Below are 13,029 nucleotides of genomic sequence, written 5' to 3'. Positions count from 1 at the left end.
AAGTCAACATGTCAGCCAAGCTACTGAACCCTAATCCGACCCTTACAGGTACTATGGCCGCACATAACAAAAAAGGAAGTTCCACATTATCCAACAGACAATATTTTACATCGTAACATACAGTGGCGACCCGGCAGAGCCCCAAATGTTTTGCTAAATAAATAAATAAAGAATCTCTCTATTTTTGGAGGGGGGCAGCTCCAAAATGCAGGTGTTTCATCCTAGCTCAGTGCTTTCTGTGATGGTGGGGCAGGCCAGCAGAAAATAGGAGCATTGCACCGTGATTGGCTCAGTGTTCTGTCACTCATGGGGGCACTACGTTACCCACCTTTAGTACAGGTAGACATCAAGAATGTGAGCCCTTTGGGTCCTGACATAGACAGATTAGAAGTGCCCTTCCAAGAAGGCTCAAGGTCATTGGCCACAGATAAAATGACGTCAAATCACGTTATATCTACAGCAGCTTTGATTGGACTGATCATATCAACATATTACTTTCAAAATCTTAGCTAGCCGTCATCATCATGAATCAAGTAGACAATCTACTGGCAAATCCTTTTAAATCCTTGTCATATGAAGAGAAATAATGAAGATAAATTATAGATAAAATGTATCGGTGTTCATCGGCCATTGGATATAAACATTACACAACAAGTTGGAAATCGCAAATTCAACAATGAGTTGTTTGGAAGGAATCGGTGGCAGTGGCTAACCGCAAGCATTGCAACTGGGAAGTCGGGAATAAACCCGCTCAGACTGGGAAAATAAGTTTTGAACGGTCATCCAACTCGGAATTGTAAATCTTTCTCTTTCTTTGATGACAAAATGTACCCATGAAGGACCGCTGTGCCACCTTCCTGTTCAAGTGAGCACATCACAACAAGGTGAGTCCAAAAATGTATTATACTGTATGCTGCTGCATAAATTATGTAATATGCCAGGGAGATATGTATATTGTAGCTAAGAAAGTAATATTAAGTGTATGTTGTGTAGTAAGCTGTTAGTAGCCCATGTGCCTCACCCTAATAATTTGGTCTATTTTCACCTCTTCATTTCGCCTAACGTTACTGTTCTGACTCGGCGGTGCCCATGTAGCCTATAACTTGTTTTTGAGAAATGTCATCATATAATGTTGTAAGAGCTTTCATTGTCTGCTTAAATGCCCCCTTTATTTATCCTACGGTTCTCACTTGGTGTACAGAGAAAATACTGTAAAAGCAGGCCATGTTCTGCATTCTGTTGCTGTACATTTCAAAAGTGCTGAACACATAGTTATATTGACTATGTCCGTCTTTGCTCGCTCATTAATGTCTTAATCGAACTTACGGAATGTCTTTTACCCTTTGTTCCCTTATGCCATAGTTTGTACATCTCAAATGTCAGTATAAACCACATTTGTTTAAGCAAGTCAGTCATATCAGCTATGTTTTAAAAAAAAGGCAGTAAATGAGGCTGAATGAATTGTTTCCCTGCCAGACAAGGCTCCGCCGATTACCAGGTGAAGTGGTGGTAAGGATTCACTCCATGGTGCTGAAAAGAAAGCTCTACTGTTGGGACAGCTTTATGTAGGTGGTAACAGTTTGTGGGAACCGCTTGTCGCTGTTATAGTGCAATTAATGTATTGTTTAGTGTTGTGTTGTGGCTTTGCTGGCAAGCATCTAAAACTTTTATTTAGAGTTTGCCCCACCAAGATTTAGATGATAAAATCGCCACTGGTAACATATGAGGAAATTATCGCACATCTGCTGGGTGACAGCCTGCTCGTTATGTGGTGGGGGATATTTGCACATTAATGAATCCTAATTAAAACCCAACTCGTTCGTGAGGCCTCGGGCCTCGGGCAATTCCAGTGTACCACGGTGAATAAAACATGACTTTTCATGAGAGTTTACATTCTGCCAGAATATTCAGGATTTAATTATCTCATTATTGGAATTGGGCTCACAAAACATCCAGGGGATTCTACCGTTGAAGCTGCTGAGGTTTTAGGCAAACAATTACAGCATTATCATCTCAAAAAGAGATATTTTCTGTAGGGTCTCAGTGGAATGTACAGCTACAGTATGCACATAGACTGTAGCTATACAAAGAGCTAGCCTTCACATGTATACTCTGCAAAGAAAGTGAAAAGATCATTGAAATGCAGGCATGAGATGGGAGTGATGATAACCTGCCTCAATGCCAGTCATACCTGGCAGGAAACCACTCAAACTCGAACCCATCTGACGCTAGAGTGTAGACGGGTAAGAGGCAGCATCATGAGACAAGCTGGGCTGCCATAACAGGTTTGGACAACGTTTGTGAGAGGGAGGAAGACAGAGAGAAGGGAGAAAGACAACATAGCACGGATGACTTACTCTATGTCAGGAAAGGAATTACTTCTCAAAAACCAAGCTACGGTACAGACACTCATGGTAACATGTCATTTTCAAAAAGTGATAGAATCTAGAGTATTTTATATCATTAGTGGCATGTTTATCATGCCTCTTTTCATGAGGTTTTATAGGGTTGCAATGTTTTGACATATCTGTGTAGGTTTAATCCATCCCTGTGCTGTGTCGGCAGTGACAAGTCTGGCCTATTGAAGGAACACATATACGCTTCCATCCACCAGATGAAGTGATGAGTGAAATGTCCTCCGTTTAAGGTTCCTTCAAACATTGGCTCAGGTTTTCCCCGAGGACACGCTTTGAAGGAGACAACTGATCCTATTCCTGTGTCTTTGGCAAACCTCTGTCCCCCTGCTTTAGCCAGGTGTAATGATAAAAGGCTTAGACTACAACGCAACAAAAATGATCTGCAAAGGCTGTTGTGAAACATCTGGCTGACCTTTAAAGAGATCCAAAGCTCTGACTGACAGTTCACTGCAAAGAGTGAATCATGCACTCAGTGATTTGGAATATTACATCAGAATGGAGCAATTTTCAGGGATAGTTGTTACAAATGTTATTTTTAAACCCAAATGACACCTTCTTGACATATTTGAGGGAAAACACACTGGGCGTCTATGACTAGATCCATTAGAGGAAAATTCAAAAAAGAACATCGCTTTGGGGCAGAATGACGCTTCGCCTGGAATCAAATAGACACAAATATATGCAGGTGAAGAGATGTTGAAGAAAGCCGCAAAATGGGACTGTCAAGTGGAGTAATATTCAGCAATGACAGCCTGGAGAATTGGCACTATAGTGTCTATAGTGCACAGATCTAGACGGTTATTCATTTATTGTATTTCAGGTCTACTTACCATGACAATGACCTCATGTATCAATGCCAGCCTGGAGAATTGGCTGATATAGTGTCTATAGTGCACAGATCTAGACGGTTATTTATTTCTTATATTTCAGGTCTACTTACCATGGCAATGACCTCATGTATCAATGCCAGCCTGGTGATATAGAGTAGAGTCACAGTCTTTTGAGAATAAAAACAAGGGAAACCCAAGGTATAAGGATGTCTGGTCAGTTGTGAGCTGTGATATCTAAACTGCGCCACAGTTTTTCAGGTAGTTTTTTTCCTATTTCCCGAAGTTTCTACAATACAGTTAATCTTGTGTCCATGGAAGCTGGCATCTTTCACCGACAGTAATAGGAAGCACATGAGCCAGGGGTTGGTTGCGTATAACTTTCAGACTGTCTCTTACCAGCGCTGTCACTGTTTTTCTGTCCTCAAAGGCAGACATGCTTTTAAAAACAGGGTGGATGGCGTGTGGCCCTCTCCATCATGGTCAAACGGGAAACGGTTTGGGCAGGAGGTGTAAGAGGATCAGAGCTAGGCTACTGGGTCTCCTTAACACCAGGGCTATTTCAGGCCAGTCCAGTGGCCCTTGTGGCCCCTCCAACTCATTGTCTGTGGCTAAGGTAATAACACTAACCGAGGTCTGGAAGCACGGCAGCTTCAAACGGGGGAAAGATTCGAACTGGAGATTTGAGCTTGTGTGCATAACTAGGGGAAAGACGGGTGGGACCTGATCCGATCGGTTTCAGACAGACAGAGGCCATCTAGCTACGGCAAGCTGGTGCAAGCCAGCACAACCCACTGCTCCCTTTACACTGCTGTAGACACAGGAAGTGGGGAACAATTAAACCTTCTCTATGCATTAGCACTTTGACATGTAGCCAGCATATTTCAAAAATGAAATGTGTGGTGCATGGATGATGGAATCTACAGCGATAAAACGGATTAATGCCTTTTCAAATTCAGATTCAGTACGATAGCCTGCAAGGGAAGAGGAGAGGAATTGTTGTTGAATTCCTGCTGCTGTAGTATCTCTGTGGCAGATCAGAGCTCTGATGAGCAGTGGAAGGTTACAAGAAGCTGTGGACCCGTTGGCCCCTCTCCCTGTGTGACATCCATTTTTCAATCATCTTGTTGTGTAGAAGAGGGGAGGGAGGGATGGGGGGGGGGTCCACATAGTAACCACTGAATGATTTTTACTTCAGAGAGCGAGAGAGAGCTGTCATTTCCACATGGCACTGTTTACACACAGATACCGGTATACTGTATGGCAAAGTACACAGAAATGGGCAAAGACATGCATGCAGATATGCACAGGCACACCAGCCAGCTCACGCACGCACCCACCCACCCACACAATAAAGATAAAACACAATGTCTGACATCTCATCTCTCTTGGGCCAGGTGTTTTGGGGCACTTTTGAAGCAGTGTGCTTTTACCGGTTTTTCCAGCATTGTCCACTAGTGTTGCAGCAGGTAGGAAATCCTAGGAAACATTCAGTAACGGTTAAGGTGTTGGCATGATAGTTACTGGACCTGGGTCCGAGTCCCGGTCGGGGCTACCCCTGGAATTTGCTCCAATATAGTTCCATGGTTGGTTTCATTGACTCTCCACTTTAACTGCCCCAAATTGACCTATTTTTTAAGCGACATCTTCTGAGTCCATTGGAGAGGATCAGCTTGAGCAAATTGAGAAGTAGAATCACTGATCCACAAATAGTATTCCCTGCCAAATAATAGGTTACGTGCGATTAAGATTCGCAGAGCTACGCCTCCCCAGGCTTAGGCAATCCCCCCACCGAACACGCACGCATGCACAATCAGACATTGATTAACTGATTGTGTCAATTACAGAACATTTCCTAGGATTTCTTACCTGCAGCAACACTAGTGGACAATGCTGGAAATACCGGTAAAAGCACAGTGCCTCGGGCCTCCCGAGTGGTGCAGCGGTCTAAGGCATTGCATTGTAGTGCTAGAGGTGTCACCACAGACCCGGGTTCGATCCCAGGCTGTGTTGCAGCCGGCTGCGACTGGGAGAACAATGAGGCGGCACAGAATTTACCCAGCGCCGTGAGGGTTTGGCAGGCCGGGATGTCCTTGTCCCATTGCGCTCTAGCAACTCCTGTGGCGGGCCAGGCGCATGCATACTGACACGGTCGCCAAGTGTACGGTGTTTCCTCTGACACATTGGTGCTTCTGGGTTAAGCGAGCAGTGTGTCAAGAAGCAGTGCAGTTTGCAGGGTTGTGTTTCGGAGGATGCATGGCTCTCGACCATCGCCTCTCCTGAGTCCGTACGGGAGTTGCAGTGATGGGACAAGACTGTAATTACCAATTGGATATCACAAAATTGGTGTGCAAAAGAGGTAAATAAACATGTTGGCCCTAATTATGAGATGTCAAATATTGTGTTTTCTCATTATTGTGTGTATGCATACATAATAGATTGAGGCTACTTTATACTATTTTCCTGATAAATCATGAGACAACCCAATGCCAAAGAGGAAAGGGTGATTCAATTACAATTTCAACCACACAGGAGGAGCATTGATGGCAAGACACCAGAGGTTGTAGGTCTACAGAGAACCGGACTATGATGCACAGATTCCTCTCTGTCTGCTTTTATAAAACATATCTCCACACAAAGTTCACCAGGGCTGATAACATTCCAAGAGAATGTATACAAAGAATTGGAGAGGACGGGTTTATGGTAAGTACTGGAGCGGAATTAGTGGGACGGTATCAAATACATCAAAAACATGGTTTCCATGCGTTTGTTGCCATTCCATTTTCTCCATTCCAGACATTATTATGAGCCGTCCTCCCCTCAGCAGCCTACACTGGTATGGATGAAAGAGAACTTCCTCCAGATGAACAGTAGCAAGACTGAGGTTATGCTTATCGGGACACCCAAGCAGGTCGCCAGTGCTGGAAACATCTGCCCTACAATCAATGGCTAGGCCATCCACCTGTCCTCTGTCATCTCCAACTTAGAAGTCAAGTTTGATCCTTCTCTGTCTCTGCTGACATAAAACAAATAGGTAAAACATCATTTTTCCATCTTAAAAATATTGCCTGGGTTATACCATCACTCTTCCAGCCATATGCAGAGACACTCTTCACAACTTCATCTTCGCTCGGATCGACTACGGCAATGTGCGGTTTGGGGGCCTCCAAGCCAAATCACTACAGAGGCTCCAACTAATCCAGATGAGTACTGCCACGGTCCTGACCAGGACCAAGAAGTCAGACCACATCACCCCGATCCTAGCCCAACTGCACCGGCTACCGGTCAACTACAGGATCGACTATAAAATCCTCATGCTTGCATTTAAAGCCTTGATGGATTGAGCCCCATCTATATCAGCGACCTCATCTCAATCAGCGAACCACCTCGTACTCTTCACTCCAGCCACTTTCAAGTCCCCAAGACACGTCTCCGAACTATTGGGGACCAAGACTTCTGCTCCCTTGCCCCTTTTAAAAACAGGCCTTAAAACCCACTTCTACAGACCATTTTTTATAGTCCCAATCTAAAATCTATTTAGCACTAGCACACTATCTCTATTTTACTTGCCTTGATTGTAAATGTTGTTTTTATTGTATACGATTGTAAAAAAAAAGAACTTTCTAATTAAAAGCGCTATGCAAATTACATTTATTATTATTATTATGCACGCACACACACACACACACACATACTTGCTTGTCACCACCCCCACCAGGTGTCTCCCATCTCCCCTCATTATCCCCCGTGTATTTATACCTGTGTTCTCTGTTTGTCTGTTGCCAGTTCGTTTTGTTCATAGAACCTACCAGCATTTTCCCCCTTGCTCCTGTCTTGTCTAAGTTCCTGTTTTCTAGTTTTTCCCGGCTTTAACCCCTTCTGCCTGTCCTGACCCTGAGCCTGCCTGCTTGTCGTCCTGCACCTTTGCCCCATTACTCTGTATTACCGGCCTCTGCCTGACCTGAGCCTGCGCCTGCCTGCCGTCCTGTACCTTTGCCCCTGTTGTTGTAATAAACATTGTTATTTCGACACAATCTGCATCTGGGTCTTACCTTGAAATGTGACAATAATGATAAAACAAACAATAGCAATGTCTGACATCTCATAACAGATAGGTTACATTAGGATCCTTCCCTGATAAATCATGAGGCAACCACATTGCCAAATAAAATAGGAAGGCATCATTAAATTCCCATGTTTATTTTTCTCTGTCCTGAAGGCTTGATGATAGGCAGATGTTTCCTCATAAGTGGGCCTTAGTCCTTTTAATTAGTACTCAAACACATGACATGGCAGCCATGACTTGGCAAGACAGTTAATTAATCATTCAGCAGACATTCCCTGGGAGTACCTTAGGCTGTAGAAACCATAGATAAGTAAATTCAAAGGTGAAATATGGAGGACTGAGTAAACATGATAAGAAATGTTTCCCTATAAATGCAATAGCCTGCCTACTGTCAACAGAACAAACAGGACTTCCCCTACTCTGTCGAGACCAAAGACTCATATCAAAGAAGAATCTAACATGAACAATTGGTGCGGCAAGAAAAGAGGTAATAAGAGAGAAAGTACATTCATGAGAACTCTATAGCTTCTAAACACAAGCTTGGACTTCTGGAGCTTTGTGTGTTGCTTCACATCCCAATATCGTACTTAATAGGGTAAAGAGATTCAGATCTCATACTTGCACTAATACCTCAGATTCCCTCTCTACACGACGCAGATAAGAAAAGCTCTATGCGCTGTTTGCCTTCAGCCCGGCTGCAGCAGGGCTATGCCTTGGCACATCCTCAATAGAGGAGGATTAGAAACAAACCAAACCCCTCAGGCCATTTAGAAGTCTAGCTAAGTTAGAGGGTGAAGGAAAAGAGGGGAGAACTGTTTGTGGGGTTCCCATGTACTGTAGAAGTGCCAACAGAAAGACCTGCAACAATAGCATTCCAGTTAAGGTATTCCCTTCAAATCGAGACGCGAATGTTCCATAGTGAATAACAGGAGTGGGTGTTTAAAGCGAGCTTTTCAGTTTTTGTTGTTGTCTGTTGTCTTATTGTTTTTGTTGATGTCTATGCCGGGTGTTGCCTCATAAGATGTTCATAGATGCTTTTACGTATGCTTATCTGACTGAAAGTTGGTGTTACTGGCCTTTATCCTGCCACGATCAACTTTCTGTACAACTTAGGGACTCCATAGACTTCAGCTAATTCACGCTGACCTCATTGACCAAATTGGATTTATTGGACCTGAGTGCTTGATCAGATCATGGGTATGACTGAATGAAAGGTTATACTGCATGCGTAATTTAAATTAGGAAAGTAATCAACTAACCACCCACAACATGCTTGTGTTGTTTACTTGTATTTCCAAGATGGCAAACAAGATAAAAAGGAAATCTCCCTTTGAGACTTTTCCCCGTCTTGATGTCGGTACATAAACACTATTCATTACGGAAAATCACAAACAAATCATTAAAAACATGTTTGGAAGATCCTTGATAATATTCAAGGACAGATACATTTTATAATCTTAAAAAGTAGGAAACCTTGAACAAGCATTGACATTCTCCCTAGATTCTACGTGTACATATTTTAATACAATCTATTAAATGTGTCACGGCTGTCGTAGGAAGGAGAAGAGGACCAAAGTGCAGCGTGTGTGTCATTCCACATTTTATTTATACTGTGAAACTATGCAATACATAAATATACTGAATGGAAGAAAAAAAAAACGTGACGCAGCGAAGAACACATACACAACTCAAAATGAATCACCCACAAAACCCAGGTGGAAAAACCCCTACTTAAGTATGATCTCCAATTAGAGACAACGAGGACCAGCTGCCTCTAATTGGAGATCATCCCAAACAAAACCCCAACATAGAAATACAAAACTAGAACCTAAACATAGAAATAGAAAACATAGGGAAAAAAACTGTCACGCCCTGACCTACTCTACCATAGAAAATAGCATCTTTCTATGGTCAGGACGTAACAAAATGAAATTAGAAATATTGTAATTTTGGCTCACTGTTAGCACAAATAGGTCAGGACTCAGGACACAATAAGGCAGTGGAAGAATGAAAATCTATTTCATCCAGGTGCCATAGGGCAATGCCACACACACACATACACACACTTTACTTTGTACTTCAGATAACACTATTTTATTTGCTCAAGACATCCATTTTGTATCCGTCTACACTAATTCCGGGGGATTCTCTTTAAAGAAGTTGCAAGCCACTGATGTTTATTTACTTTTATTTTATTTATTTTTTACCACTTTTTCTCCCCAATTTCATGATATCCAATTGTTAGTTACAGTCTTGTCCCATCGCTGCAACTCCCGTGCGGACTCGTGAGAGGCAAAGGTCGAGAGCCATGCATCCTCCGAAAAACACGACCCCGCCAAGCTGCACTACTTCTTGACACACTGCTCGCTTAACCCAAAAGCCAGCCACACCAATGTGTCATCGGGAAACATCTTACAGCTGGCGACCAAAGTCAGCCTGCATGCGCCCGGCCGCCACAAGGAGTCGCTAGAGCGTGATGGGACAAGGACATCCCAGTCGGCCAAACCCTCCCCTAACCCGGACGACGCTGGGCCTGTTGTGCGCCGCCTCATGATCGAATCCGGATCGGTAGTGACGCCTCTAGCACTCGGGAGGCCCCAAGCCACTGATGTTTGCCAAGCCAACCAAAGCATTACAGTAATGTACTCATGGACTCCTTGTAAAGTATAGGAGCTGTGGCATATCCCAGCAACCAGATGCCCCTGCTGGTATGAAATTCCTTTGCTCTAAACCGTGAACCCCTTGGCACCACATTCATGGAGCGCCTGATGTCACAACCCCGTCATTCTGAGTAGTGTCAGGTGGGTGGGCCAGTACATTGACAGACACACGACACAACTGTTTGTGCCTCTAACAGAGGAGCACACAGAGCCATTAGGTGCCAGCCCAATTAACACTGACACCCCCGACAGAAAGAGCTCTCATTTTACATAACAGGACTGTTACTACAACTGGTGTCCGTGATCCTCTGAATGACAGAGAGAGTGTGTTTGAGAGAGACAGGTATGGAGAGTCAATATATGTGCATGTGATTTGCTCAGTTGATGTGTGTCTGTGTAGCCTGTGGTGATCTCTGTGAATATGAACACATCAAGATGTCCAAGTACCGTAAAAATTTGTGTATATGCACTGCACGTAACAACCTTCTGACAGCACCTGCTACCAAAGAAGAAGCAATGAGCCATGCTGAACTGTTACCCAATGCTTTCTTCTCACATGTTCAAAAAGTAAAAGTACTATCATCTTGCTTGCATGCTTTACCAGTAAGAGGCAATGGTAGTGGGGTGATTGTGTTTGGGGATGATGTTAAGGAAACAGCACTGGTCTAAAAAACATTATGAACAGTACTGTATGTTACAGCATGACAATGGAAGCCAAGGTTTGTGTTGCATATTCCCCCTACCACTAACAGGAGGGTGGAGAGCGGAGGGTGAAGGAAAACACATGTAACAGCCCATCAAAACTGTCATTCAGCCAAATCTGTGATTGCCTATCAGCAGTGTACTGTACGGACACTTTACTCCGAACTAACATCTCTAAACATAAATCATAGTGATCATAACAACTAATCTAATCAAAATGATGCAAGTCAGTGACCAGTTGTCCTTTGTCAGTAATTCATCATTGCCTCTTGAAGAAGAATTCACCTGTAGATATGAACTTCTTGCAGCTACTTGCTATAACAACTTGGATAACCAGTTTCGAACACATCACATAACTAAATCTGTAATTTTTTGACCAGGTCATGTGTTCAATAACCGCTGAACTCACCTCAAACCTCAACAAAAGAGCAATAATGTTTTATACGCGTTCTCGTAAAACGCCCCGGAGGTTTCCGTTCTTTGTTGGTTCAAAGATCTTCTCCACATTCAAAGCTTATTCACCACGCCACACAAATAATTGTACAGTCTATGACAGCAAATAGGTGAAACCACACCCGGGCCTCAAACCAAAGACATTTCAGCTTTTTGTCCAACCAATACATTTAAAACGGTTTTAAAAAATGACACCAGACTAGCGCCTTCCAATCATTCTGCACTTGAGCTGTCAATAGCAAAGTCATGGGTAGAGAGCGCAAGCTGTGCGCAAGGCACAGAGATGAAGCCTACCCGCAGCCGGCATGCGCAACCATGATTTGTTATTTCCAACGTATCAACTTTCGACCACTTATCATAATCTTGATGTGACAACAAGCCTACTGGCGTTTGAAAACTTGTCATTTTGAAAATGAAACAAAAATGTAACCATCCCATATCAGATAAATAGGCCTAACGGAAAGGAAAACGAAAAATCATAATAAGAAAACGAATAACATGTAGCAATATAAAATATTAAGTGTAACATATACAATACAAAGTATACTCTAATAATATACATATCGCTAGGCCTACTACTACTACTAATAAGAATAATATAGCCTAGAATTTATAATACATTTTCACTGTGATAATGATCAATGTATTTTGTAATTAGGTCGAAAATCAATTCCTCCAGGCGCAAGTCTGCTTTCTGATCATGTTAAATAGCATTGCATAAGCCTGGACGCCTGAATTCCCCGAATTGTAATCATGTTACAAATAATTGGGAAAATGATGCACAATTATTAGCAAGTGGCTTATGTGCCTCACACTGAGCTAAACCACTTAAAAATAACAATATTTTTTCGATAACTCGTGCTCAAAAAGTATCTCACGCATTTCTTTATCAATGCAGACTACAAAGTTGCCAATGCAATAGAGACCATTAATAAATACTATCACTGGGATTAATAATGAAAGCAGAATCTTACCGTTCGGGGAATCATTTCTTTTCAGTGAAGGTTAATTGTCTAGATCCCGTGCGCAAGTGAAATGGCCTTTAAACGCCAAATACAGAGCGTATTTCAAAATTACAGGTTTGTAGAGGAATCCATAAAGTTTGTAGGACAGAGGCGCCTCCACCCAGTAGCACTGAGATACATGTGAAGCTTAAAATCACTCTGCAGGGAATTGAACCAAATTAGCATCCGGCTCGCCCACTGTCTGTCGACTGCACTGTGAGCTCGGAAACACGGGCGAAACACTAAACACTTGGAAAATGATGTCTGTCGCTGACGCTGATGCTTTTTCCCGGTCCCCGCCACTGTTTCGGTAAAAGATTAAGCGATTTGCCTGGAGAAATTTAAACACACTCAAATGCATAGACCGAGCTATGGATGCAAGGACTGACCATCCATTATATCAAAATTATAGTTTTAACCATGTTTTGAGGCTATACAGTGTTTGTTGACATATACTTTGTTTACAAACATTGAACAAACAAGCTTATAGTTTGGCTTCTGATGGGTTACATCAGTTGAACTAAACTCGTGGGGCATTTATAATTTATACTCTTCAAGAAACAATTATAAAACCATTAGTGGATGTAGTAACTGCAGATTGCCCCTTTAAAGGTACAGCGATGGGTCTAAAGTATTCATTTTCAAAGCAAAACAATTTGGAAACGACCAAAGATTTATGTGAAGTATTTTTTTAATTCAAAGTTTATCAGAGAATGACCCTGGAGAAAAGATATTCAGAGGTCAAAAGAGAAGAATACTGAACTATTTACTGCCTGACTAAACCAACAATAGTTCAGTGATTATTAACTGTGTAAAATGTGCGTGCCAGAATCACACTGTTTGTTTAGCAACCTATTGTTTCGATGTTTGTTCATGTTCTCATGCACACTTGACCACACA

The 13,029-nt window shown here is 42.5% G+C and overlaps 1 protein-coding gene across 1 annotated transcript in view; it reads right to left on the bottom strand.

Annotated features, from left to right (window-relative positions):
* LOC106580753 (glucagon receptor) overlaps positions 1-12,342 on the bottom strand; it is a 29,217-nt gene extending 16,875 nt beyond the window's left edge. The window contains exon 1 of the mRNA XM_014162129.3: positions 12,100-12,342. The gene's annotated coding sequence lies outside the window, so the exon portion shown is untranslated. The remainder of the gene's footprint in view (positions 1-12,099) is intronic.
* Between the last annotated feature and the right edge of the window lie 687 nt (positions 12,343-13,029).

Source organism: Salmo salar, chromosome 20, assembly GCF_965601325.2.
Source record: "Salmo salar chromosome 20, fSalSal1, whole genome shotgun sequence".
In the NCBI taxonomy this organism is placed as follows: Eukaryota; Metazoa; Chordata; class Actinopteri; order Salmoniformes; family Salmonidae; genus Salmo; species Salmo salar.
The sequence above is the reverse complement of the archived record's forward strand: the minus strand, read 5'-3'. Positions and strand labels throughout refer to the sequence as shown.